We start from the raw sequence: 27152 nt of genomic DNA, 5'->3' as shown, positions 1-27152 counted from the left end.
ATCATTAAATAGAAGCCTTTGTGGCCTCGTATCCAAGCAGGAGACTCTTGCAGAAAGTAGCATTCCCTTGGAGAGATGACTTGAGAGTAACAAGGACATACTCACTAAGGTTTTTAAAAGCTGACAAGGACGTTCATCCCTCCTGGAGTTCAATTAGACTGGCCAACTCTGCTTTTACGACTGATGAAACTGATAGATACTGACTGCAGCGCGTTCGATGCCTTAGACAAGAGCTTCGACTTGACAAATTTATATTCCCTGGGCGATAGATGGATTTCTCAAGTGCCTGGTGAAATTTTTGTAATATTTTATACTACCTGAGTCACATTAACTTCAAATATGTCCATGATTTAAGGCACGTACCGGCTTATCTCCTGCCGGGGGAAGTCGGGACGCGAACGGAGAAGGGTCAGCACAATGCCCTCTGTCGCCAGGAGGCTGTGCAGTCCACCCTGTATGTGGCGAGCAATAAACGTTGAGTATCCTAAACCAAGAGGGATGGGAAGACCCGTTGTCAGTGATGGAGTACTGGGGAAATATCCACCGCGGGGATACTAGTCAATGACGATACCCATAATGTAGCAAGTTGAGTGTAGAATACACTAAGGGGGGATGTGTGGTGGTGGAGGGAGGAGACACGGAGTGTGTGGGGAGGAGACACGACCATGGGAGTCTGGTTGGAGATGTTATGACCAGGTCGTTGGAGAGGGGGGGGGGAGGAGGACCTCCTCTCCAACCCTACTACCTTACACACACACACCACTCCCACCCCACACCCAAGCCCCACCCGACGACACTTCCCCATCACCTTAACACACACACACACCCGAATGCACTTTCATGAGTCCGACCTTAAAAGGACTGAACACAATTAACACAATCAGACAATCCACACTCATATCATTACTTGTCTCGCATTACAACTTATCTCGACCGTAAACTTAACCCGAAATAGACATTTTTATATAAACATATTCATACTTTAACTTAAGGGTTTGTGTTAATGCCTCTATCTGACGGTTCCATCTTTCCCTGAAAGTCATTAACATGTTCTGAAGTTTAGGCTGGTCTATCTGAGACCTGATGACGACTCTACATCAGAGATAATCAGGATAAGACCGCATCATCATAATCCAGAACTAACCGTCGCCTGCATCTAAGATAATACATATGTATACATCTAGACGAAATCTTATTCAGCTTTGACATACGTGCACGGGAGGGTTGGTGCTTCTTAGCTTTCCCAGAAGGCAATGTGGCCACTTTCCAGGAGATCTATAAAAAGGAAGGAAAGAGGAGGTGGTGGTGGTGGTACGTGGCCAGCCACAATCACAACCGCAGTGAACGGTGACCCAGGCAAGAGAAAAGAGAAGAAAGCCACGGCAGCCGAGCAGATAACAGCAGTGCCAGGCACAGCATCAAGCGCAGACGATACTAGCAACAAGAATAAGAACAATGACGACCCCAAGCAATTAGTTACAACGGTAATAAATACAACAACAACAGCAGCATGTAAACAACTACAATACCATCTACAACAGCAACGAGTGAAACGAATACGTCAGCAAAACACCACCAACACCACTAAATACAACAGCTACAACAATGACAACAACAGATGAGCACAACAAAAGCAACAAGCCGACAATACCAACAAAAACATCAACAAATTACAATAACAGCAACGACGAAAAGCTACAAGATGATGATGAAGATGATTATGATGATGATGATGATGATGATGGTGATGGTGATGATGATGATGAAGAAAGAGGAAGAGGAAGATAGCCTGCAAACCTTGGCACACAGGAAAGGAAGTCAATGACCTAGCAGAAGGAGAGTCTAAACACCTGCGGGAGAGGCAGGTGTTCGGTGCCTGTAGGGGCAATACTCAGGCCCTCCGGCGATGAATGACAAGTGCAGAACTTTGTACTTATGTGCTCGGCTTCCTGTGAATGTGCTCCTCTCGCCCAGTACACTCGTGTTCCTTATCATCCATCTCGGAATAAGGAGCATGCCAGCCACTCATAAATCATATCATGTTTGACAGGTTGTATCATTTCTGACGTGGTGAGGAAGAGGAAAAAAAAAGGATGTTCTTCAAGTCGAAGTAGTTAGCATTGTAAAAGACGGTGGGTACGTTGATCGGGTTACCAGCCGTTGGTCATTCGTTGGCCACAGTTATTTCAAGTTATTTCCTGGTTCTGCAGTCCTACCTACTGAGGCATCTCTTCTCAAGATGACTTCGGCAGTCTTATGGAAAGATGGGCTATTTTCGAGTAGGTTTGTTAAAAGTCCTCACACACACACACACACACACACACACACACACACACACACACACACACACACACACACACACACACACACATCCAAGGAATTATGAAGACACACGCCGTGGAACCGGGTTGAAGAACTCAAAAAGTCATGATTTACGACTCACGCCCATGAAAGCCTTCGGGCAAAGGAGCTTCCCAATTTGAGGAACTTTCTCCACGATTCGTCACTCTCCTCAAACCAAGTTGCTTTTGAGGAGGTCACCCCACCTCGTCTCCGAAACCAAATGGGTGTTCTTTCTTATAGCAACATACTAGTCGAGAGAGTGAACATAATGACAGTCAAGACACGGACCGACTTCGTTAGAGATGAGGCGTCTGGGAGGAGACAAGTAATGAGAATTTGCCTCAGTCTCACCGATTTACGTAGGAATCTACCTCATGATGTTACACAGGTGGTCTAACGTCCTCACATGACGCAGAAGCTTGAAACTCTCTCTAACTCAAGACTTACCTTCGTCGATAGATCATGAAGCAGCCAACAGTGTCTTGGAGATAGACACCAAGTATTACTGATCAGATATGAACATCACAGAATACCCTGGTAGTTCAATACGCCCACGGCCAAACTGGCATGCGACTGACGTGTGTGTGTGTGAGATGTACAATGGCTGTGGACCTATGAGGTTTTTTTCATGGTGTGTCGCCTGTGTGTGTGTGTGTGTTTATGTGTGCGTGTTTATAACTGTGTAGATGTTCGTGTTAGGTGCAGGTGTGTGTTTTTTCTTTACTATTTCTTTGTACATTTGGGTACTGACAATGGTTAATTCTGAGTAGCCAATACCCTGAATAAGCAATATAGATTAGGATTGAATGCTTCTCACTCAATAACCATTCGCACATTATCTTCCTTTCCCTAATTCCCTACGCTCAAGATCTACCTCATTCAGAACGTGTAGAAGTTACTGAAAAAAATCTCTAAGGTATGGATTCTACTGGCATATACCTGAGCTCCTGTGATTTCTTGAAATGACATCACCAGCCGATCACTCGGTTCGTGCTCTTGTGTTTGAGAGCTATAAACAAGTAATGATACAGAAAGGTAGTCGCTCGCGCTCTCTCTCCATGAGCCGAAAGCCTAAATCACCAAAATAGGTAAGAACATTATTCATCTAGTACTCCAGGGCTTCAGATATCAGGGAGAGATAATAGAAAGAGATTGAAAAGTATCAGATTGCACAGGCGTTCCATGTTATGCTCTTGTTTTGACGTTCCTTTGCAGAACAAAAGTGTGGGTCTTCTATGCGTCCGTCAGGGCGACTGACACATCCGTCGGGTCTTGGGAGATGAGGCTGTCCTTCTCCCGCGCATAGAGCGGAAACTAGGCTTCTCGTGATGCTGTCCTTGATAACATTCTCCTGGAAACATCGTTTGACGGAACTCACGTGCCTCCCTACAGGGATGTTTAGCGAGGAGCGAGGAAATTGAGGTGTGGAAGGAAAAATATACCCAAAGTTGTGATTCCTTCCGGCTTTTAGATGGGCCTTTTTCGTCCAGCATGGCTGGAACCATGTTCACTCCAGGAGGTTTGTCTATATTTCCTTTTGTGTGTGTTTGAGTTGAAGAGAGGTGGGTCTAGATGAACTACACTCACAGTGATTCAAAAAGGTGGTTACCGAGACGGAACTGGGTTAAGTTCGTCACCGGATAAGGCGAATTGAAGCACTATGGTATACAGGGGGCGACGGGCTGTCAATGGACTGAACCAGGGCACGTGAATATATTTATATGTCAATGAGTTTGCTAATTTACATTTTCCCATGAATAATGATGAACGAATTATCTTCCAGAGACTATCTTTGCTGTTAACTAGCACAGAGGATTTCTACTGGTTACAGATGATCCGTCTGTGCCAATCACAATTGATTTACAGTTATAGACTCTCATACTACCTTTCCCTAACCCAACCCCGACACAGTGAGTCGGTGTAAATGATGAGTGTTTATGAAATGGTGTGTGTGTGGGGGGGAAGAGTTAGGGAGCAGCATTCCTCTCATGCTTGGCAAGAGGTGAGTCTCCCTTGAACGTGGAGGAAGGACAACTTAGAATTCGGACCTTAAGGGTTTGCAGATGAGTGATAGCCAAAATGTTTGAGAAAGTTGCTTAAGGCATTACTCTGCACTTAATATGATAAAGTACATCATTGTCATTATCATATCATTAGTAGTAGTAGTAGTATCATTATTATCATCACACACATACACACACACACACACGCACACACACACACACACACACACACACACACACACACACATATATATATATATATATATATATATATATATATATATATATATATATATATATATATATATATATATATATATATATATATATATATATATATATATATATATATATATATATATATATATATATATATATATATATATATATATATATATATATATGTATGTATAAAGTGTGCGTCTATGAGAGTATGTGTGTGTGCGTGTGTGAACTGCATGTGCGTGTTCGAGTAAAGTCTACAATAATAATGTCAGTTTTAAACAAAACCTCCAGACAGCCAATCTGACCTTTCGTTTAATAAATAATACTGGTTTTTCGATCCGGGGCGTTACTGAATGCTAATTAGCCCTAATGAACCAAATGAAATTAACGTTTAAATATCACTGAATATGGGCAGGTCGTAATGATGAGGATGAGGTGGGGTTCAGCTGAAGAAGAAGGTGTGAGAGAAAAGCTTGTGTGGTGCGGCAGGAGGCAGGGAGGTTTAAGGGTGGAGCTGAAGTGGGCTGGACATTGACCTTTATCTTCGGCGGGCATCATCAAGACCATCAGCTGTAAAGGTGGTGTTGCTACGACCTTATTTGAAGGTCAGGGAACCGTGGGATCGTGTGTGAAAGTGACCTCGGGGATCGTATGACATGGAAAGAACCTACGGATGTATCTGGGAAGAGATAAGAAAGTGCAAAAAGAAAGTGCAAAAAGATGAGGCTCTGAATATGTGAGGTCCTCGGGAGGCTTGAGAGGACCTGAAAGGTGGAGTAGGAGCCTAAGGGCAAGAGGGAGAGAGAGTCCTAATGACTACTATAAGAACCTTGGGAGAGGACCTACGTACGAAGTGTTGAGTGGCCTGGAGATGTATATCGGGTCTTGGGGACCCTGGGGAGGATTTGCTAGAACAGGAGGACTAAGGAAGTGACCTAGAGATTTAGAAATAGACATAGATATGGTGAGGGGGAGATTAGAAAACAGGATAATGGCTCATGAATGATTTGTATGGGAGACCAGAGGACACGGAGAAAGTAGAAGGATTTCTGGAGAGTAACTTGGAGGGAGTGGGAAGGAACGTGAGTAGGGATTCGAATAGGCTGAGGAGGACCTTAGAAAGCGGGAAGCGACCTAAAGACACTAATAAAGACCAGGAATGTGGACAGGGGATCTTGAAACCATCCGGAGGTCCTGGTGACAATGAAGTGGGAACTATGTAACGTGAATAGTGATCTGCAAACATAAAAAGAAATCTAAGGTATAGGGAGATTCCTAGAATCCTCTGGGCAGATTCTGGTGAAGTGGGGAGTAACTTAAGGCTAGGATGAGACATCTAAGATGGGATACAGAAGCGACAGGAGAAACACAATCTACGTCTGGACAGATGATTGTGTACTTCACTGAAGAACTCTTTTGGTGACTCAATGGTGTAGCTCTGTTTTGATATCGGGTAATAAGCTCCGTCCCTCACCCTAGAGTCACTGGGTGGAGTTGAATTAGACCCGATACTAAATCAGCAAACGTTCGTTTCTAACCTCCACAGCCTCATGAGAGAAAAAAAAATATCTATACGTAAGTAACAAAGCCTGGAAACTGTCTTTTCTTTTAAAAAGAATAGAGATGGAAGTGTCAAGGTAGCACTGCCTCCACTTCCCTCAGCCAACACAAAGCCTCTATTATTTTCTACACATGTGCGAACACTTTTCCTTATTTTATACCATGGACATAATTAGATACCAACTCTCGCTACTTGGTAACTGAAGGTAATTCAGATATATTGGGGGACATTTTCACCTGTGTAATCAGAATCAGCCACACCTGCCGACGATAAATGGCCAAGTAATGTACGAAACCAGAAAAATTCACTATTAAGAATCCTTGGTGAGTGGCCGTCACCTGCCTCACGCTCACTCAGGGGCTACAACCGTGGTCGCTCATGTGACGCGTCACAAAGAAATGAACGATAAACATAAAGTATTTAGAAAGAAAATATTTTTTCCTACAAAATGTTAATGTTATATTGATATATCAAGTCTTGAAAGTCACCACTGTCGGTCATTAATCCTACGTAATGTCTGATGTCAAATGACCCTTCGCATGCTTCGCTCTAACAACGGCTTCACAGAGAGAGAGAGAGAGAGAGAGAGAGAGAGAGAGAGAGAGAAAGAGAGAGCACCTACATTTGTACCCACATTGTGTACCTCCCCTGGTACCAGTAGTTGCCTACAACCCACCAAAAGACGAGTTACTCTTATTCCTGAAGAAGGAGGAACCATCGAAGGACCAAACAACCCTCATTAGCTAGGAGGCCTTGCCTGCCATACAGAATATGTCCTCCGTCTAGAGGTAGTTTGGTCGGGCCCTCTGGTGTGTGTGTGTGTGTGTCGTCTCGTTGGTGGGTTTGAGAGGCCCTCACCTTAGTGTCACTTTGAATTGGATTGAGTGGGTATTGAGTGTTCCACCTCAGCTACTCTCTCTCTCTCTCTCTCTCTCTCTCTCTCTCTCTCTCTCTCTCTCTCTCTCTCTCTCTCTCTCTCTCTCTCTCTCTCTCTCTCTCTCTCTCTCTCTCTCTCTCTCTCTCTACGCACACACACACATAAAATTTCTAAATGTTTTTTGTAACTTTGATTCTGATGTATTCTTTGACACATTCTCTCAATTCTTTTACATCCTTCTAAGTGTTGTATCGTCTTGCAACATCATCTATTTGGCATCTGTAATCTTAATGAAGTCAGAGATGATTCCTGTCATGTACCATAAGGTAGACGGATCATAACTTAATTTCGGATACTTGAGAAGTATCCTAACTTTACCTCAGATACTTGAGAAGTATCCTAACTTTGCCTCAGATACCTGCGAAGCATCGCAACTTTGCTCCTGATACTTGAGAAGTATCCTAAGTTTGCCCCATATACCAACTTTGCCCCAGTAAACTTGCTCATTACTTCAACGATACCGACTACATAGGGTTCACACTTACGTAATTCCTTATATAATGTGGTCTGGTTTCTGGACCTCTTGTGCAATCTGCATCCTCTCTCTTGCGTCAACGCTCACAGGATGGGCAGGAACGCAATGTAAATTCACCACTTTTTGCAGTCAACAGATATATACATATATATGGAAAGAAAAACTACATATCAATAACTTTACTGATTTTCCCAGCTTCCCTCAGTCTAGTTTCCAAGGTTTCGCATGATCTTCGACAATTTCCTGAGTTTTTGTCACTTCTTTGACCGCTCCTTCAAGATCTTATCCTTAGGGTAAACAAAGTCATTTTTTTCCTCTCGCTCTTTCTCTAGATATTATCATACCTTCAACCTCTTCCTCTATTCCTTTATGTAAGTTTTCATAATTATCTTCGCCTCTCCTCCACATCATCTCTTTCAACAAAAGTCATTTCTTTACACCCTTTTAACATATCTACATTTCAAATCCTTATCTTCTAGGTTTTCATTATTCATCTTTATTGTTTTTAACATCTTTAAGTTTTCTTTCAATTTTGTATTTATGTTTGTAGGCAGATCTTTAGGATCGGAATATGAAGTAGCCTATCATCTCTCTCTCTCTCTCTCTCTCTCTCTCTCTCTCTATATATATATATATATATATATATATATATATATATATATATATATATATATATATGTATATATATATATATATATATATATATATATATATATATATATATATATATGTATATATATATATAAAGTCTTCCAGTTTCTCCTGCTTCAGTTTCGTAACGCCAAGTTATGGTGTTCCTATTTGTGACCCTCTCAGCAGCCCTTGTCCCATTCAGGTGACTACGGTCTCTGCTTCCTGGGGTCCTTCAGGGTTCATGTGCAGCAAATACTCTGCTCGACATACAAGGTCGACCCTCACAGGATTTTGGTCCACGGCTCCAAATACGGAGCATCTTGGAGTTGACTTAGTTCTCTTTAACCGCCACCTGCAGGACGCAATATATATATAAATGTATATATATATATATATATATATATATATATATATATATATATATATATATATATATATATATATATATATATATATATATATATATATATATATATATATATATATATATATATATTTGGTGTTGGATATTGTGAACTCAAACAAGACTTTGTTCACTTGTTCCTTCCCATATCCTTACTATACGACATTCCTGTGTAACGCTGAAATAACCAAAACAGTACAGGATGCGAGGGTGAATTTCCAAAGACAAGGAGTGAGATGAAAGAACCCTCCACCATCCCTTCCCCCTAAAAAAAGGAGAAAAAAATTATGAGATATAAAAAGGGACGCTGGAAATCTCCGAGGCAGAAAAGATGGATGAATGAGAGTGTCTCCAGGTAGCTCGGCCCTCGACAAGACAGGATGGGGGCAAGATCCGAACAAACGAGTGAATGAGAGGAACAGAACGGTGAGGTAGGACGCACAACGGAGACTGTGCGAGGGGCAGATGAGAGTAGCAGTGAGTGAGGGAATGTCCTACATAGTATGATCCGAGTCTGGGGGAGTGCTGGAATGAATGGCGGTGACTTGGAGGATTTCTAGCATAAGTTCTCTCTAGCACAGATCATCACAACATGCACCTAGTACCACTAAGAAACTTTAGCATTTAAGTCTCTTTCTCTAACCTACTCTCTCTCCTCTCCAAACCATTTGGTTAGAAAATTATAATGACAAATGAAATGAAGGTGGTTAATTTAAGAACACTCAGCATAAGAGACAATATCTATATTCGACTTAGGATAAACCCCGAAAATTATATATCCACACACTTAGAAGACGTGACCACGAAATAGTCACTGATAATCGTGTTAAAGCACGAACAACTCTTCATATATCTCCGAGAGCGAACACTATGACCTGTCTGGGTCACTAGGTCACCAGAGATTCAATAAAACCTAAGAAAAATGAGACCCCATATCCTTAAAAAGGAGTTTTAGTATCACTGGCTGTCAACAAGCACAGTAATATACTCGGTTGTGGCGTTGGTTTAAGTAGAAAACAAAAATGCTTCAACCCATCAAATCACCACGTAAAATCCCTAACATCTGTGTCCTTTTAAGGAGCACAGGTCCCGTCTCATTTATCCGCAGTAAGCGAATAACATGCATAAATTGTGCTTGTAACACTCGAGTCCCTTGCATCTAAAGTGTTCAGAATGCGCATATAATGTGCTCATAAAATGCCTTGTTCCTAGTCCAATTATCTCTTCAGAGCAGTTGATGCAACCTTCGTGCTCCAACACCGCAGATGAGCTGTGAGAGACGTGGCGGAGGGCGCGTTCAGTGCCTGACGGCGCGGAGGACGTGCGGTGAAGGGGAGGCTGAAGTGGGGGGAAGGCCACGGTGATGGGTCTTGAGAGCTCCTGTCAGGTTGAGTTCCTCCACACACGAGTCAACTAAGCCAGCTACCAACCTTTCGTCCAGCCTCAAGATTGCTTGGCAGACCTCTCGGGTCGAGGGGGCCTTTCTCTTGAGGACGTCTTCACAATGCTTTCGATCCTGACACATTCTGTTTGGTACACCACACGGAATTCTATCACTGGAGAGCTTTTGAAACTTGGTATCTATCATCTATTATCTTCATGCCATGTGTACTCCAGATATCGAATGATATTCTGTAAGGAGCAGCCGAAATCTTCTACCAGATACGTTCAAGTAAAGGCGAGATTAAGCTGATGTAGACTACTTTCCGTTAGCTTAGGTTAGCCTATGTTATCATAGGTCAGCTTAAGTTAGCTTAGGTTAGCTTACGTTAGTTAAGGTCGCAGCAAAATAACCTGATTGGGGAATTTTTCCCTTCTTTCACCGGCTAGTAAATACAAAATAACATCCTCTGTCCAAACATTATAGTAACATATATCTGGCTCCTACTAACAGTTTCTGAGGATGTTGATCCTACCTGAACGGAATGTACACAAACGATACATCAAAGTGTCCCTGTGGTACACCAAAGTGGACCTACAGTGCACTACATTGCTCCCGTGTTACACCAATACTGGTCCTGCGGTAAGCCACATCAAGTTTATGGTAGACCACAATGTCTCCCGCGGTCCCTCACCACAAACTGGTCAATCTCTCTCGCCAAGGTATCACCTAATTAGTTCGTTTTTACTGTTTGGAAAACAGCAGCGGCCATGTTTACCTCAAAACATATCTGGTGCCACTTTTTCCCGGCTTTTATTACCGCGTTAATTTCGCTTAATTAAATTCTGATAATATCGCACAATGGCTGAAGACATTGACCATTCACCATCTGTCTCTATTATCTAAGCTCTTTCTTCCTTCTGTGAAATAAGACGTTTTCAAACGTTTTAATATTCGTACCAATCTTTAACTCAGACGGGGATGAAGATATCGGTTCATTGTTTTGCATGAGACAGCGTAGGGGACTAGCCTTGGGTGTGTTAAAAAAAAAAGTAGTTTGAGGAGCTAAACAGCAGACACCTACGTTGCTATGGGTACATCAGGTCGTTAGATACGACACAGTGGTAATATAAGGCAAGCAAGAGCTATAGCCAGTGGCAGTGATAAGATCGAACTGGTGAAATCTTAAGGGGGAAGTAGAACTACTGGCCACAGTGTAGATAGAAGTACATCTCTCCGGAGATTCAGAATCTCATTGTCAAGTGTAACCATCCCCTTCGCCTTAAGTGAGTTGTGACCACATCCGAAGTGTGCAACCGTCCCTGAAGGTATGCGACCATCAGTAAGAAGTACGTGACCATCCCATCATAGTTCGTGAGGGACCCCTGCCAAGCTCATGGCCTTGTATCCAAGTGTGTGACCACCTTACCGATGAGTATGAGTGTTTCCGCCAAGTGCATGGCCGTCTGCAAGTTTACCTGACCATCCTCCATGTAGCGTGAATGATCCTTTTAAGTATATGGCTGCTTCTCCAAGTGTGTGTGAAACCATCTCCCACAGTTGTATCTCTCTGACCTGGCGTACCTTTTATCTGAGTCCTTTAATTGTACTGGACAACGAAACCACGGAACAAGGAACTTGAAAAAGGCCTTCCCGTACCACTGTAGGTGATGTTGTTCAATAGTTTGTTCCAGTGGTACAACCACTAACAGAGTAGGACCTTAGGTAACTGTTGGTAGTAACAGTCCAGAGGGAGGGGGGTCAATCACCCAGAACTATGATCATTACCCTTCCATAACAAGCCCTCCACCACCGCCACCGCCGCCACCACCACCACCACCACACGCCCTCCCTCCATGCCACATTCTTGCCACAGTCATTTTCGCGCCAGACCACTTTTTTCAGGGCGTCTGAACGGTACCCGCTTTTTATTGTGCAATTTTACGATAGCCCGACAACATATATATTGCTAATCTAAGAGACGAGTTACCTATTTGGCGGTGCATTCGCGCGTCGGCTTTTTATTTGGCGTCCTCGAAGTGGTGTGTTTACTCTGGAGAGGCCTGGGGTGGGATCAGGCTGGAGATAGTACTGGAACAGGCTCCTGGTGATGCTTACTTTCAAGTCCGTACCTGAAGAATGCACTACAAACCCACACAGCAACAGAGAAGGGAGGCCTGGATGGGATCAGGCTAGAAATATTACTGGAACAACCCACTTCTTTTGTACTCACTTTCACCTCCATATCCCAGTGATATACTACAAACCTTTACTATAAAAGCTACGAGAGAACATATACATAACTTTCTACGTCAGTTATTTCGTGAATTATTTGTCAGTGTAATGAGAGGTGATTCCTTGGTGGGGAATCGATTATCAAAGATTGAATAAGGTTGAGTAAATGGACGTGTATGAAACCTGTTTTGACCACAAAACCTGACCTCTTATGTAATGAACTTCACAATATTTAACAGACGACAAATGACTAAGTGAAGGTTATCTTTTTTATTTGGTTATCTATCGTTAGATTAAACGTTTCTACGAGAAAGATTAGGTATAAAGGTGGCAGTAAAAAAAAAAAGTGATGCTGGGGTTTGCCCGCTTTTGGTCACCCCTCAGGTTCAAAGCCACCTTACGCGAGGCTGAATCATCCCCAGTGGACGGAAAAGAGTACACTCTCGTTAAAAAGCTTCTCTCTCTCTAGAGGGATCCTGCTACTGATTGTAGGACAGCTTTGAGGATGTAGGCGCCTTATTAAAAAGGGTCCTGCGTCTGTGAATTAGTGATATAAACAAAGTCTTACCAATCAAGAGGAGGAGAGATAGAGATCCAGAGGATTTTCTGCTTTAGACATTACAGAATCAATTAATTAAAATGTACGGTAGATAAGATCTATCACACATATGTACAACAACAAGACGTGATCAGAAATTTTACTTATAAAGAGTTGGCGAGATAGACGAGGTATGGAGGCTTCTCAGAGGTGTAGAGTTTTCTCGAGAGTGAACATACGTTTACCTACTGACTGACGAAGGTACAAGGGAACATCGAGGTAGGGCTGCGGCCCGAACAAAGACGTCTCCCAATACGTCTTTCGTCAATCCCAGCTTCTTGCATCGTTCTCTCCAGATGGTTCATTGGCCGTGGGATTCAAGGCGTCGCCTGGCAGCATGGGATGAGGAGGGTGTCTGGCAGCAACACTGGTTAGTAATACGTGTGTTGGAGTTACTGGGATAGAACTAGTATGTTGAGCTTCACACTTGGCGGAAATACTTGTGCAAATCGTACCGGCACATTTAGTACAGTGAGCAACACACACACACACACACACACACACACACACACACACACACACACACGCACGCACACTCACACACACACACACACACACACACATATATATATATATATATATATATATATATATATATATATATATATATATATATATATATATATATATATATATATATATATATATATATATATATATATATATGGTATACAGGGGTTGACGTGCTGTCAGTGGATTGAATCAAGGCATGTGAAGCGTCTGGGGTAAACCATGGAAAGCTGTGTAGGTATGTATATTTGCGTGTGTGGACGTGTGTATGTACATGTGTATGGGGGGGGGGGGTTGGGCCATTTCTTTCGTCTGTTTCCTTGCGCTACCTCGCAAACGCGGGAGACAGCGACAAAGTATAAAAAAAAAAAAAAAAAAAAAAAAAAAAAATATATATATATATATATATATATATATATATATATATATATATATATATATATATATATATATATATATATATATATATATATATATATATATATATATATACCTGTTCTCTTTCTGATTCACCACCTCATGTTGAAATGTGGACAGTTCCTACTTTGAACCCAGATGAAAGTTTTCTGCATCACAAGCCTTAAACAACATCAAATGGTCTATAAATCCACCTGAACTTTTCGTTTCCATCAACTGTCACCCATAAACGCAGCTCGGGCCTCGGTATATGCAGTATGTCAGGGTTGATGGATGGATGGTTGTACGTCACTCTGATCGCCTCGTGATGGCCTCTCTCTCTCTCTCTCTCTCTCTCTCTCTCTCTCTCTCTCTCTCTCTCTCTCTCTCTCTCTCTCTCTCTCTCTCTCTCTCTCTCTCTCTCTCTCTCTCTGATCGGATCCTTTGTATTCCAAGTCATTCCTCATTAACACTTTTTTCTGATGATTCATTTTGACAGCTCTCATTTTAGTACAAGATGAGTTTTCCATATTAAGAATACTGTAATTATATATATATATGTATATATATATACACACACACACACACACACACACATATATATATATATATATATATATATATATATATATATATATATATATATATATATCCCTGGGGATAGGGGAGAAAGAATACTTCCCACGTATTCCCAGCGTGTCGTAGAAGGCGACTGAAAGGGAAGGGAGCGGGGGGCTGGAGATCCTCCCCTCTCATTTCTTTTTTTTTTTTAATTTTCCAAAAGAAGGAACAGAGAAGGGGGCCAGGTGAGGATATTCCCTCAAAGGCCCAATCCTCTGTTCTTAACGCTACCTCGCTGATGCGGGAAAAGTCGAATAGTATGAAAGAAAGAAAGATATATATGTGTATATCTTATCCTAGAGCCTATCTACATCATTTGATACGTATTCCAAGAGGACTTTAGATCAACAATTTGCAAAGTTTGGTGACTTTCAACCTCAATAAAATATGGAAAAGAAGAAAAGCTTTCGACTGTTTTCAGCATATCAGGACTTGCAGTTTGGACTTCTCCCATATGAAGGAAAGAAAAATAAAGGAATGACACAAAAGCTTTTAAGATACAGATTTGTTATGATCGCATGTGAAGAATCATCAAAAACACAGATTCACTAAACTTGTTTTCACGAATTTGAAAAATCTGCCGTGGGTTATTTACGTGTCGAATCAAAATTTGTGAATTCTGTCTAATTCTAACCATTGTTAATCATTATTAATCTATGTAAACTATATAAATCATTGTTAGTATATAAATACTATATAAACCATTGTTAATCTATGTAAATTATATTAACCATTATCAATATATGTAGGCTATATAAACCATTGTGAAATTATATATATATCCTATGTAAAACAATGTTGATTTATATCAAAGGTGCAATAACAAAATCTCTGAGTATCAACATGTATTTCTCTAAGTAGATGTTTTACAGTACAGCTAAGCTAGCTCAATATATTCATAAGGAAAGATAAGTCCAAAATATAATAAGTATGACAATTGGAAACATGAGCAATTGGGATTTGAAAGTGATGATGGTAAAGACAGATATTAAGCTAAGGCACAGAGCTGAACATTTTCCACTTGATCCAACTAAATCTAAAAGTAATTTTAAAAGTAATTTTTTTTCGCGGCAGAAGAAAGAAATATAAATTTAGAATATTTCCTCTTTTCTGTGACAGTAGCACGCGTAATCATTTTTTATCACTGTGTTATGGAATTTCATGACAGAACAGAGTGAGGGAATCAATTTGTGTGAAAAAAAGATTACTAGCAGAATAATTTGCCATCACTTTAAAACCCACGAAAATGCCCTGTCCATAATTTATGTTAACGACCCACACCTTACGACAATTCATGTCACGAATACGGCGAAAAAGAGGCATAATCAAATTCCAATTGAAATTAACATTTTCCACTGAAATAAAGGTGAAAGGTTAAGAGCGTCATAAAGAATAACTTATATATATATATATATATATATATATATATATATATATATATATATATATATATATATATATATATATATATATATATATGTGTGTGTGTGTGTGTGTGTGTGTGTGTGTGTGTGTGTGTGAAAAACATATTATTTACCTGATTTATGAGCCAAACATTCCTCTAAAACATTATTCCTAACCTCTTCCTCTGCCACAAAGCCTTCAACCTCGTCACCAAAGTGGCGATCGTGGCCGGGGCATAGCTTCCCCACGGCGTGTCACCTGCAGGGATATAAGAAATGAGAAAAAAAGAGAGGAGAGAGAGAGAGACTCAAGATATGATCGGACGGTGAAACTGACACAATCGCTCCCCGGGCTATACTTTAATTAATCGAATGACTGAAAACCCGAAGGTCCAAGAATGTCCTCCGCCTCTGTCCAGACGTGGTGAGAAGTGTCATTGGTTATCGTTAAGAGTCCTGAAGAACCTGGTGGAGAATAGAGATTTTATATCCGCGCCTCTCTCTCTCTCTCTCTCTCTCTCTCTCTGAGGGAGCTACTGGTACCATTGGTTTTTCCCACTGGACAAGGAAGGCGTCTTTTGTCAGCAGTCTGTTTGTGTTCGTCCCTACAAAAGGGAGGAAGTCCCGCATAATTGGGACGGTGAGTGACAGCGGTCGCCCCACACTCAGACGCAGCCCATTGCCCATGGTTTCGATAGACACAAGACATAATGGTTCGATCCCCCAGAGGTGGAAACCTAACATTTTATGTCCATGGATCTGTTGGGGGGGATGTATTTTTCCATAGGTCTGTAGAGGAGGTATTTATTCTTTTCTATTTTTTGGGTTTATTCTGCTCTTTTTTTTCCTCCTCAGTTCGAAGACAGATGGAGGGTCCAAGTGGCTATTCCAGTTTTGTTGCTTGAATAAACCCGGACGCCGCATGGCTGCCGCTCAACCTCTATGCGTGTTAGGTTTAGATAGAATTGAAGATATCTCGTGTGGTACGGTTGTCTACCAGAAGAAAGATAAAAAAAAAAATCATTATATTCTTATTCAATCATGCACGATCATAACTGTAAAATACTTTGCTACTCTCATTTTTCTTTGCTGCTCAAAAAATGTTTTTATGACTCGTGGCAAAGCATTATGAGATTCAGCTTGTATCTTGCCATATAGAGTGAGCTTCATGGCAAAGAATCATCGCTCATGCAGGACGTTTCCCTCCACAGAGTTGTAAACAGTTGGAGAGGATATGTGTCACCCAACACGGTGTGACGAACTGCTTGCGTCTTCTAACTAACCAGGTTGATCCTATCTGGAAACAGATCCTAATAAAACATCAGCATCACAGATCATATGATTTACCGCAGAAATACAGTCATAGATGAGGTACTTGTTAGTGAAATATCGTACGAAGAATGTCTGCCTGGAAGCTTGGGTAAAATACCTCTCCAACGATCCACCATCGAGAGGGAAATAAAAAGAATCTCATTCTTAAAATCAAGAAGACAAAAAAAAATTCTGTAATGTCCTTTGTTTCTAGATATACTACGATAAGAGAGTTCATTCTTGCCTCAAGCTTCCTTTATATTCTTATAGATTTGCAATGATATATACATATATAATTTCTTATCTAGACACCATCAGACCAACAGCCTCCACAGCCAATACAAGAACAGGCTGTTACACCCACGTCCCAGACACCACCCTTCCCTCGTCTCCCTGAGGATTGTTAGCTCATCAGCAAACTTATTTTCATTTTGACAAGCGTTACCATTCCTGATGCATGTCGGGAAAAGATAAGAATTCATTTCCTTGTGTTGTCGCTGGTGGCTTCTGCCCCCTCTGTGATCAGCGTGAAGGGAGGTGTGGGTGTGTGTGTGTGTGAGAGAGAGAGAGAGAGAGAGAGAGAGAGAGAGAGAGAGAGAGAGAGAGAGAGAGAGAGAGAGAGATGCTTTGTATCTGTGGTGCAGCAATTACAGCAGCAGCAGCAGCGATGGCAGATGCAGAAGAAGAAGAAACAGCTGAGTCAAGACACTTTAACTGGTATCTTGGTCAGCAGCAGCAGCAGCTGTTGTCCCCATCATGATGTTTGCTCGTCCTGGCGCCACTCGCCAGCGTAACCAAGGGTTCTCTTATAAGGATCTTATCTGTGGAAGAAAGAACACATTTTCTCTCACGTGAGTATAGGGTCTGAAATGGCAATTGGCTGTAATTCAAAGGCTGGTTTATATGTCCTTTTGGAAGAGTCAAAATCTCATCTAAAGAAAACAATAAAACTGAAAAAAAATAGGCATAACTACTGGAAAAATGTAATACGCTTTGAACATGAATAACAGAAAGAACTATCATTAGTCTCTGTTCTCCTCTCTGCAGAAATGATAATCAAAAATCCTTCTGATATACCACAGGAGAAACCATTAACCCAAAGATATCTAGAAGCCGAACAGAACTCAGAAGAAGAGTTATCCTTACCTCACAGGTAACCATGAAATTCACAGAGCCAAAGCACGTCGTTGCCTTGATCTTAATGATAACTGCAAACTCTTACGAAGATAACCGAAAAATTACCCTGGTGTTACTGATAACCACAAACCCCACAGAATTTACACAGAAAGTCAGTCTTATCTCCTGCTTGGTGCTAACCACTCACTCAACCAGCGGCAATACAGAGGTGAAGAAATATGCGCAGAAATATACCCCAAAAGGTCATGATCATACACCACCTACAGTTTACTGGAGATCTCAAATAGAGAAGAGGTTCCTTTATCTAGTGTGTACGGCCATCTAAGTTGCCTTCCCATCTAATCCTCCTGTGCAGTCCGCCTCCCCAGACGGCCATGCAGCCTCAGATAATGTCTGCAGGGAATGTAAATGTGTCTACAAGATGATAATGGCCCTGCCATAGAGATTTCCTTTTCGTGGAAGTTTAATTACATAGGTTAGGTCTCCGAGCAAGACTTGCAACATTTGAAGGTTATAGATCTTGACTAGCAGAAAGCTATGGAACTCTCGCACACATTCACACACACACACACACACACACACACACACACACACACACACACACACACACACACACACACACACACATACATTATATACATGTGTGTGTGTGTGTGTGTGTGTGTGTGTGTGTGTGTGTGTGTGTGTGTGTGTGTGTTGATGGATCTTGACACAGGAAAATGAGGAGAAGCAAACCGTGTTCTACGATTCGTTACAAACATCCAGGCCTGCAATCCTCCAGCCCCTTACCTCGGGATCATCACTGCATAACGCCAGACCCGACACGAATCCTGTCTAGCAGGTCATCAGCTTCTTGTCCCAGGTCCCTGGGGGCTCCGCCGTACCATCCTGCTTACTTCCCTAGTGACCTTCTCCCCCCCCCCCACACACACACACGCACGCACCTTTCGTAAAAGTTAAACTCCTCATTTTCTGCATCTCAATGTCTCCATTCATCCGACAGTAACGTCTTCTCATCTTGTTCTCGGGCCATATGACACCTTCATCTTCTTTCCCTCTCGCTAGACCACTTCCTTCTCCCTTGTTAGTCCACGATGATCTCCCTCCCTGGCCCAACTGCCAGTGTTTACAAGTCAATAATGTCTTCCAGAGCGAAAGAGGAGAAAAAACAAAAGTATTTGCGAATGCAAAGCCAATCGGGGTCATGGCGTCAGAAAACAAAAGTGGAGATTTTTAAGAGCAACTACATTTCTCCACCGCCTGTGTATTTGTGAGACGGTTCCCTCCCTTCTCCATGGGCTTGCCTCACTCGTCAAGACGGTTCCCTCCCTTCCCCGTGGGCTTGCCTCACTCCGCAAGATGGTTCTCTCCCGTCCCCGTAGGCTGCCCACACTCGCCCACACTCCCTCGCATCCCATGCGTGCTCTACGGACTGATACTAAAACGCTCCTCACCATCGTGAAGTGTAATTAGGTACGAGCCAGTCCTCCCCCACCCACCCCAACTCGCGCGTTCTGAGCCCAAGGTTAACATAAATTTAGTATAATTTCGGTGGTAATTGACTCGCCTTATAGAGGATGCGTCAGACATTTACAAAGTCGAATGGACGGCGTATTATACGGTCATGTTATATTACCGAGAAATCATCGCGATAGGAGTGAAAGGCACTTAGTCTCTTCAATATTTCTCACATGGAACACGCCTCACATCTCTCCTTTTTATGCTCTCGGGAGGCATTAGGGTGTGAGAGGGCAAGCACATCCTAAGCACAGCGTGCCCCACCTGCACACCTGCCCCTTCCATTACCTTATATAACATTTGTCCCACCTGCGGCAGTTAATTATTATACTGGCGCCCGCCATAATCAGGTGTGGCATATAATTACCGAGATGGCGTCTTGCTTCATCAAAATAGACTCTTTTTTTTTTGCAATGCCGTTAGTGTTGCATTAACTCGCCTGCACCAACCGTGCATGGAGCTCAAAATGAGAAAGAAAAAAAATTCGTAAAAAAGTTACGAGACTTCTTGCTCGAACAGTACCTCACTGGACCTTGTATGGTTATCGATAGTTGAAGATTATAGGCTGACAATTACTAATGACGCATATTTCTACAAATAAATTCATCACAAAGAGAGATAAACAACTCGCCAAACACTGGATCAAACAGGGAAACCAAGAGCAAAAGTTTATGCGGAATACGTAAGTTTTTTAAGAATTTTTCTTTATCTACTTCACATCAGACTAGACTAAAGGCACTTTTCGTAATATACTATTACTGCGCCGTGTTTATAAAACTGCTCAGAATATTTAACCAATGGGGATTCAGACTGCGTCTGCCTGTTGCATAACTTTCGTCTCGAAGTGTAGAATCAAATGAAAAAGAAAAACACCACAAGCAATATATATTCCTTCGTGGGTTAGATATTTTGTGAGAAGTGAATGTATTGTTCTATAATTCACTTGAACACATGCAAGATTACCCATCAGCAGACGTATGTAGTGCTTTAAGACAAAAGAGTCACTTGGTAAGCGAGTTTGCCAGTTTTAACTTGTGATATAACAGACTTTCACAGACTCGTCCGTTACATCCCAAACTTGATATTATGGGGTCGATATTGTCCACTAGAAAGTAAAAGAATTCCAATGCACTGAAGTCCGGTAAAATGGGATACCATACTACAAGATAAGAGGTTACGTCTGACATAATTCTAATCTCCGAAGCACCATAAGCATTACTGTTTCTGTAAAGGTCAGAGACACCTTAAGCGATTGTTAATGAGAAGGTCCTGACGCTTCTCATGGTGCATGTAACCTCGGCTAGATACGAGCAGCCACCCATAGTGATGATTTACCTCCATACGTAGATGGTGAGAATTGATGTCCTGCGCATGGAAGGCTGTGTTCATGAATCTTTTATACAAATGAAACCGAAATCGTTAACACCATCATTCATGCAATGTAATTACCGTGGACTATGACACGCAGTTTCGTTTTTTGCGGACGTTGTGATACGCTGAAATTGCTAATCACACCCAGAGTGAAATAAAAATCAAGGACCGCAGAAGTGAGGCAAAGGCCGGAATGAACATTTAACTTGTTGGACGCAAGAGAAGGTCGTCTGTCCAGGCCCTTGACATTATATACACGATCATTGCCAGGCTTATGTTGTCCATGAGTATAGAAGTTCCTATCCTTTTTGGCAATATAATCCAATGTCGTCCATTGTCTGTTTGGGTGACTGTGTCTCACCTCAAACAACTGACTGGGAATCAATGTTTTTTTTTTTCCTCTCAGTCTGCGTCGATGTTTCTGTATTTCTTGTCTCCGGAGATTTACCCACTGTAACGGTGCAATCTTTCTTTGAGTATACTGGTATCTCTGTAGGTTAGCTTATCAAGGATGGTTGCTGGGCAATTTCGACTTTGCCTGGGTCATTTAGGGACTACCTGGGTCACTGGGGACTACCGGGGTCATTGGGGACTGCCTGGGTCATTGGGGGACTCTTGGTTCATGAAGGCCTTAATTGTCATTTTGTAACAACTCAGTCGAAAAAAATTTAGCACCTTCTTCAGGTGTTCAATATACCTCTAAGGCTATACACTGTCTCGCTGCATATATACGTCTTAATGTTATATAAAGGGCCTCAAGCAGTTTATCTTTGTATATGCAAAACTAGAATACAAGGATTGGTGTATGTATAAACTACTTCCATGTGTAATAGGCCTTTTTATTTTGATTCTGACTCTAATTAGAAGAGCTTTCAGTAAACGAATCTTTCATACTACACTATCATATAACATTTGGCGTCAATATATACAAAACACATACAACAGTTCCATAATAAAAAACTAGTATAAATTCCGTTTCAAAATTTCAACAGTATCTCAAAAACCAACATTGCCTTTTCTTTAACAGCAGTGGGCCTTGAAATGGGTACGTATTTCACAGATATCAAAAAAAAAAGGTCATATCCTTCATGTCACACCTTTTCTCTCACGAAATTGTTTATGACCTCTACGTCATGGTACAGTATTAATAAATCTCAAAGGTGTGCCGTCATATAAAGCAGCTGAAGTCATCATGCACAAATGTTCCTTCAATGCAACAGCAGAAAAACGTGTTACTACTCACTTAAGCTTGACCTTACAGAGACCTTAGTGCTGGGATTCTGTGTTGATCTGATATGGAAGCACATTATCAAACTTTTTTTTCATAAGTTTGGTTAATAACTTAAGATGTTTATAGCATCATCGTAGTAGTTGTAGTAGTAGTAATAATAGTAGTGGTAGTAGGAGTAGTAGTAGTAGTAGTAGAGGTAGCATTGTTATCATATATATATTTTCTTTTTTTTATACATGTTCGCCATTTCTCTCGTTAGCGAGGTAGCGTTAAGAACAGAAGACTGACCCTTAGAGGGAGTATCCTTACTTATCATTATTATTATTATCATTATCATTATTATAATAATTATCATTATCATCATTATCAATGTTATTATTGTTGTTAGCATCATCATTATAATTACATATTTTGTTACGATAAACACCATTATCTTAATGATCGCTACCTTTTGCTGTTATTACTCTCAAAAATACTATAAGCAAATCCTTATTTCAAACAAAATATTAGACACGTACCACTGACTATATAATTAGTGAGGGGACTAGTAAACAAAACAAACCCTTCTAATTTATATGTCTATTAGCGTTCAAGTATTCATTAAATCTTCAAAGTTATTAAGATGAGGAAGGAAATTTAATGAATAAGAATAACCAATGATGATGCATGATGTAAGATGTTAATGAGGGATGTTCTATTGGTGTGAGGCAAACAGTTCTCATTAAAGGCAGCAATCTGAGACCTGTTGTGACTTAATTGCCCTTAATGAATGTGAAAATTATGGTGAATTTTTGGAGACAATTTATCACTGTTGTTGTTAGCATAGAATGTTTGTTTTTGAAATGTTTTTGGTAAGTGATTTGCAAGCTAAACTGCAGTAGACTCATACCATGCTTTGATGTAGACATAGAGAGAGAGAGAGAGAGAGAGAGAGAGAGAGAGAGAGAGAGAGAGAGAGAGAGAGAGAGAGAGAGAGAGAGAGAGAGAAGATGTAGAAAGGCAGGCAGGTTATCAGTTTATGTCATCTCTGTCATATATCTGTTGGTTTCTCGATTCTAATTGTTGTTTTTTTCCCTTTACTCAAGACCTACACAAAACCTGCCTAGCAACAACATTTTTCATAATGACAGTATATCAACACCTGTTATAACTCATTTGAATATGCAGCAGTTCGTTTTAAAGATAAAACAAAGGTGATCATATTCTACATTCTTTGTATGTTTTCTCTTAGTAAGAGTACACTTATTTTGATCATTTTGTTTCATGGTTTTTGCATTTAAAATGGTCGTAACTATGCAAGAACACTTTTTTGAATAACATAAGCTATGCAGCTGATATTAGAATAAAACTAGAAGTTTATGATATATGCTGAATAAACTTTTCCTGATCTCAACAGTGCTTCAAAGAGGATGAAGTGGACAACACAAGTAATGATTCAATAAAGTTATATGAACATACAGCAACAAAAAAAAGGTAGATTTAGTGAGCAGGTAGTGTGAAAAACGCCTTGCCTATTTATTCAATCGCAAATCAAAACAATATATGCATATCGAACATTACGAAGGTATGTGTCGAAGTATATCCTATTTCAGACTCTGTGAAGCATAGATTACGAAATAGGTTACGATTGAAATAATTCAAATTAAGGCTAGTTTTGATAGGCTAAATCTTGTATATATATATATATATATATATATATATATATATATATATATATATATATATATATATATATATATATATATATATATATATATATATATATATATATATATATATATATATATATATATATATATATATATATATATATATATATATATATATATACATATATATATATGTATATATATATATATATATATATATATATATATATATATATATATATATATATATATATATATATATATATATATATATATATATATATATGTGTGTGTGTGTGTGTGTGTGTGTGTGTGTGTGTGTGTGTGTGTGTGTGTGTGTGTGTGCCAACCCATAAGTAGCCATTCGATAAGAATCGTTGATTGTCACAGGTCAGGACGGACGAAGCCAGTACAATAGCCGGGTGTTTTCTGGCCGTAACTCATCCTGGGATTCGCTACGCTTAAGCCGTTGTTGTGGCCTCTCACGAAGACTAGCCTGGCTCCTCCCCCCACCGGCACACACACACACACACACACACACACACAGGTACACTGAAGAGGATATTTCCAGCAAACTGTCCACATAATATGTCAGGCCAAAGCTAGAATACGCCTCTTGATTTTGATCATCGTAAAACACAAAGAACATAAAGAGAAGGTCTAATGAATGGCAGCAGCAATGGGCCCAGAATCAAGGGAGCTGAGTTACAGTGAGAGATTAGAGGCTCTGAATTTGTCTGCCATGGAAGAGAAAAGAGTAATGTAAACTTGATCACAAAATTAAAGTTTTTAAACAAGTCTAGTTGTGTTAACATGGTACAATTCTTCGAAAGATACAAAGTTAGAACAACCTGGGGCCATAACGTGATATGAAGCAGGAAAGGTGTTAGGTAGATTTAAAGAAGTACATATACATAGTATGAGAAAACTAGCTGAATGGAATATACAGTTACAGTATTGGGTATGTATCCTGTATACATAAAGTGGCATGACACCAAAGTTCAAGTGACGGGGTACCACAAGTGTAGACTTCGTATCCTCGTACATTACATATAGGTAATGACAACACCTCTTTTATACGAACTCCTAGGAATACCTGTGAATCAATCATGACGTTTGATTTCTTCGATTTTGATAAAATTTTGTATTCTTCTCTTAAGTAATAGTAGTAGTAATGATGCCTTGTCTTGAGTGTGTGTGTGTGTGTGTGTGTGTGTGTGTGTGTGTGTGTCATCAACGACACCCTTCACACAATATGTTTATGTCCTGACGTACCTAACTCCTAATGTTTTATTCTCATACCAGTGGTAATAAATCCCATTTTCTCAAGAGGATATACGAACAAATCCTGTTGTGAATGAGTCATAAACACCATATAACTATTACTAATCGTTTTCAAGTAAATGTATGAATTCTTTTAGCGATCTAAAGAGATACAAAACGCTATGCAGAGGATTGCAGAGGACTGGAAAGTGCAACAAAGTCATTGAATTCCTTGGAGGGTGTTTGTCGTACTGTAAGGGACCAGAGATAAAGGTATTAGTGTGGTTGGAGTTGGAAAGAAAAGAGAACTTAATTAAAGCAAATATTCATCATAAACTCTAAAGTAAAAGGTTAAAAAGTCAATAGATATTGCATGTATCATAGAAATAGTAGTATTCTACAGCTCGATTTTAGGTTTCTCGCTTCTTCTTCTACTTATATTTGGTACTTATAAGCTACAAAGCTTGTAAAGAAATTCACATTGTAAATACGACAGTTGATACTGTGCCTGCTGGATCTAGGGTTTTGGCCTCAACTGATTACAATCTGTCTACTTTCCACTTCTAGTTGAGATCAGAGTTACATCCGGGTGAAGACAAAAAACGGACAGCGTGACAACTAAATCTCGGGTTTCGAAGAAGAGGATGAGAGAGATGAAGACAGAAAGAGAATGAAAAAGAGAATCTCATGAAAATCTAAGGCTACAACAGCAATTAGTGTACCATTACTGTTGACCATTTGCTTCCATTAATTGTCAAGAGACGAGATTTGTCAACGACCATCTATCAACACTTATCATCCATTGTCATTAGGTCATCAGTCATCATCAGACATCAACTGTCAACATTTCCCGCGGCAACCATCAGGCATCAATTGCCAGGACTCCTCATTGCTTACTGTCTTACCAACTTTCAATTGTCAGCAGCCATAAATGGTAACCCCCTTATCATCCCTTATCACACGTCAGTTATCAGCAATAGGTACTTGTCACTGATAATAACTTGATATTTACAGGTTCAAACCAGTTATTTCAACCGTCCGTCAACCAGCGACTCGTGTGAGTGTTGACAGTAGCCGGGTTTAGTGTGGCGATCATCTTCATCCAACCCCCTAGCAATTACACCGAGTAACGTCTGTAGTAAGGGACTTTCACTGTGACACAGCAAGTGTCATAGGCGAAGAGGGTGGAGAGAGCAGTGAGCCTTGCTAATGGGGTCTGGAGACACCTGACTGTGAAAGGGGATGTGGTTCATACTAGTACTGATGAGAATGGTGACATTTTTATGGATGAATATGTATGGATCAATGTTGGTTAAATTCAAGATTCATATGATGGGAATTAGAAAGTTATTCAGCATTTATTGACAAAATAATTTGGAAATACCATACTGACTACAGATGTGGTACTCGGAATCAGTAGATTTACATAGGACCTTGAATTTAGCATCTAAAGTCAAACTTTTCCTACCAACTTTGATTTACAAGTGTATGTAGAGGGCAGTACAGTCATTCACAGCTGTATGCATCATGCTTAAACAGAACAGCAATGTCCTATCGTTTCATTCACACGAAGTATGATGACGACAGAGGTAAGAGTGACACCGAGTCATGGTGTTTCGTCTTGTGAACCTCCTTGTCCCCGAGGGCTGCACTGGGAGTCAACGCGGCTGTTTACTGGCATGACGTCGTACTCCAGTACTACGCCCGCCAGCAACTCCCTTCCACCTCGCCGTCGGCGGCCCCTGACGTGATAGGTTAGTGTACAAAGTCATAAATCTTCATTTTTGAACGAGGTCATGCATCACCGGCCACCGACATTGCCCCTTACGCCACATGAATAGTAATTTCATCTCAGTGTCGACTGCCACAGTCCCCGGACCACACACCACAAGACGCAGAGGATGATTAGCCGCTGCCTGACGTCTCAGGAGTTCCTCCAAATACGTTT

This window comes from Panulirus ornatus, chromosome 69 (assembly GCF_036320965.1).
Source record: "Panulirus ornatus isolate Po-2019 chromosome 69, ASM3632096v1, whole genome shotgun sequence".
Taxonomy (NCBI): domain Eukaryota; kingdom Metazoa; phylum Arthropoda; class Malacostraca; order Decapoda; family Palinuridae; genus Panulirus; species Panulirus ornatus.
This window is presented reverse-complemented; position numbering follows the sequence as displayed.